This window comes from Amia ocellicauda, chromosome 14 (genome assembly GCF_036373705.1).
Source record: "Amia ocellicauda isolate fAmiCal2 chromosome 14, fAmiCal2.hap1, whole genome shotgun sequence".
Classification (NCBI taxonomy): domain Eukaryota; kingdom Metazoa; phylum Chordata; class Actinopteri; order Amiiformes; family Amiidae; genus Amia; species Amia ocellicauda.
In genome coordinates, this window is record NC_089863.1 from 35325738 (window position 1) to 35329786 (window position 4049).

Consider the following 4049-nt stretch of genomic DNA (forward strand, 5'->3'; position numbering starts at 1 on the left):
ATAGTAAAATCTGTACTTGGCGAAGCAGCTATGCAAAGGCAGTCTTTTCTCCATTAATACCTTGCTTAAGCATTACATTGATGTGGCACAACTGGACTGAAATGTGAAGTATTTGCTCAAAAGTCAAATTTAAATGAGACATGAAAGTTTATATTGTCAAGGATCCCATGGCACTATTCATTATTATTATGTATTAATATGTCTGAAGCATTAATCCAAGGTGATTTACAAGGTGTTGTTGAAAGAGTGACGTGGCTGAATTCTAAGTCAGGCTTCCCTCAATCAGGTCTAACAAATTTGTTATGACTCCACCTTTACTGCTGTGTAGTAATCTGCTGGTACAAAATGGCTGCACCCCAGAGGGTGGTGGGTGAAGTGAGTCTGTAGAGCACTTTGGGATCTTTCCAGCTGCTACATGTAAGGTATTATTATTTATTAATAAATTAACTCTAGTCTCTGAAACTAAAACAAAGGCCAAAGGAACATTTCAAATGCTAACCCTTTGTGTTCTATACAGTTAAAAAGGAGAGTTAGAAATTTTGTACAACAGCATTTACATACCATATATGGCTTCCACCTTTAAGCGATCCAGAGGTGTCTTTTTCTCCGAAGTTGGATCTCTCTTGCTGCCACCACCACGAAGATTGCTCTTTAATAATGTTGGAAAGTCAAAGACAGCAACCGTCAGGGTTCTTGCATATGACGTATTCGTGCTGCACCTCTCTGCAAGGATCCAGGACAGTTTGTCAATGTAAACTCCAGTGCCTGGGAATATTTCCACCTAAAAGACAATGGTAAATAAAAAACAAGTTTATCCCCAAACTATTCTTATATTATGTTAAGTGGAATACATTATCAGTAAGGCTGTGATTTTGTTACAGAAATGTGTTATTAAAGACCACAGTATGTCTCAATTCTAAGTTTATTAATTTACAGACATAATAAAGTCAGTGAATCTGTGACACCCATAATTCAATTACATTCTTATTATCAACTATAACTATGAATATAACTGATAATGTAGCATCATTAGATTGTTTACAACCAATATTTGTTTTCAATATATATATTTTTACCTTGTCTTTGTAATATTGTAGACCAAGAGTGTTATACCTGTTTTGGTGATTCTTTGTCAGATTCAGAACAATTTGCTGTGGGGCTGTCAGAACCACTTGATGGTGACACACTTTTGTCTTCATTGCTGATAAATGTGGCTTTTGTTACAATTTTTTTCAGATTGTCCAAAAGGTCTGGAATCTCTGGAGAAAAAAACCTTAGTATTAAATGATAATCATTTCTAGTAATATATTTAATACAAAGTGAAAACAAAACCATCAATGCCTGCAATTATACTTGAGAGACTTGCTCTATGTTATTGGCAAACTGACCTTTTTGTGGGTCATTAACATTAGCTACAAAAAAAATAAAAAAGATAAAATACAAGAATTACCAGGTCTAATGTAATGCATATAGTCATTAATGTAGGATTATGAAGTTATGTTGAAAAACTTTATTTAATAATCAGTATTATTAAACTATTAGACAGTGCACATTAAGAGTCTGTATTGTGGTTCTAGATTACTTCAGTATGATCAACTATAATACATTACTCTGGAATCTAAATTACTGAAGAATAACATTTATCAAGATAAGGAATTATTTGCTATAAATAAAAAAACTTACCATCAACCATACGGTTTCGAAGACATTGGTTTTCATTTTTAAGTCTTGTGTTTTCCTTTTCGAGCTGCTTAACTTTTTGCTGTAGCTCAACTTCACTGGACTCTTTAAATGTCTGTAGAATATGACGGGATCTAATTCTTGAAGCTCCATCGGTTTTCTTTCTTATTTTGTGCTGTATTCAGAGAGGAAGAGAGTTTAAAATGAAAAAATATATATATATATGAATATGATTAAAAAAAAACAATCCTGCAATACATTTATTTAATATTTGCAGTAATTATCTCACCGGTAACTGTGGTTCATCAAGGTCACTATCATCTGAAATTTGAAGTTTTTTGTTTGGTTTAGGTACTCTCTTCATTTTAGGACAGGGCATTTTTGTTAGGTCATTAAGTTTTCTTCTTAGTTCGCCTTCTTTTCCTAAAATAAAAATAAAATAAATAAAACCCTGCATTATGTCCACAGATATTTGGGGATTATATTTATTTGTCATAAAAATACTGTGCTTTGACCATACAAATTAAGATGAACAGCCAACACTGAATCAAAACTGAAGTTAAATTATATCTGGTTTAATTTATTTTGTGATTTGGGGGATTTTATTGTAAAGCACAACACACAATAAATCGTTCTTACAAATGCCAGTCAAGTATGACGAGTTTTAGCGCCCTCACCACCACCTACCATGTTATGAGAGTATGTTAGAAGTACAACACATTAATAACTTAAACATTCATTTCAAATATACTGTGATTGTATATATCAAATAGCATGTAAAGACTTTAATGTTTTTTTTTTAAATAAACATTGTTACCAGTCATAATGATCTGCGCTTCATGGACAGGCCATCCACCTTTTGGAGGTTTGTTCGTGTCTCTCCACTCTGCTCTGAAGTTTCGAGTCGTCTCTTCGTCATCATCAGCAATGCTGAATAAATCAAAATTGCGAAAGCAAGCAGTGGGAATCACGCTGTAAGAGTCTTTGTCGACCCCGCTTTCCCACTTCACCAACGCGTGCATCACCGCCATACTACCTTCACCTTCTCGTCCGTTTTTTCTGCGCGTTTTTCCCCCGACAAGTCACGGCACAAAAAACAGTCCCGCTCTGCATTCTGGTACTTGGCGTTCTTAATAACACCAACAGGGTGTAATCGCATAGACCACTCGAGTATAAAGTACTACATATCCCATCAGTTACAGTTTTTTTTCATCTTCTGAAACTGCAATTTAGCACTTTCAACTGTTTCTTAGTGATTCCTAGAATTACTAACCGGTATTGTAGTCAATGTGTTTATAACCTTTTTTGTTTAACGATTTGTGTGTTATCCTATGGGATCCCATGGTCTTTGATTTGGTCACGGAAGTGATTTGTCTTTGATTTGTTGATCTAGAGTTGAATTTTAATTAGTTTTTCCCTTTTGTATAATTAGTGTAGTGCTACATTTAGTCTTTGTTTTTAAATAAATTTGACAATTTATATCTTTGGAATTGGTGTCTGCGTCCAATTATTACAGAAATTGAGTTCTACAAGACTCCAGGATTCGTGATAAGGTGATACTATGAATTCACTTCTTTAATTGAAATGTATAAGTGTACCTTACGCTACATATATGTATGTATGTATGTATGTATGTCCAATTGCTTTGACAATACAATTGAATTGAATTGAGAGGGAGAGAGAGAGACAGACAGACAGACTGACAAACAGAAAAACAGACAGACACAGACACACACACACACAGAGCCAGCCAGCCAGCCAGCTCAGCGATGACATCACGAGCCTCTCTCAGCTGACTGCTATGACATCACAGAGCACGTACATTCCGTTGCTTGCCGTCTGTCAACCACTCAGTCACTGCCAGCCAGACTGGCTGGCTGGCTGGATGGGGGGGCTGCTTGCTGCTGCTGCGTACCTTAGCAAGCTTATTTGCTTGACCGGCCTTCCTACTCCTCTGCCCACATGCCCACCTATGCCCGATCTGCTGTTCACCTGGATCACAGCTCCGCCCCAACAAGGCAGAGCCCCCCAAGAATGGTACAAACTCACCCACGATCCCCTCCACGGAAAGCTTTAGCAAAAGGCAAAAGCGTTATACGTAATGAAGAGGAACCCGAGTCCAAGACGCATCCGACCAGCCATACATATTTGTGTGTATTAAAGATCACATTTTCTTACATTTAGTTTTTCTGTACTTTATTACATCTTATTGTGATTTATAAAAGTATTGTTTCTTTTCCATATGTATGTATGTATGTGTGTGTGTGTGTGTGTGTGTGTGTGTGTGTGTGCCTGTCTCTGTGTGAAAGTGTGTGTGTGTGTGTGTGTGTGTGTGTGTGTGTGTATATGTCTCTCTGTGAAAGTGTGTG

At 36.4% G+C, this 4049-nt stretch overlaps 1 non-coding gene across 1 annotated transcript; it reads right to left on the reverse strand.

Moving 5' to 3' along the window:
• Positions 1-3686: 3686 nt before the first annotated feature.
• On the reverse strand, positions 3687-3801 carry LOC136769173 (U5 spliceosomal RNA). Its single transcript, XR_010822131.1, has one exon. It is a non-coding gene; the product is annotated as a U5 spliceosomal RNA (small nuclear RNA).
• Positions 3802-4049: the final 248 nt, after the last annotated feature.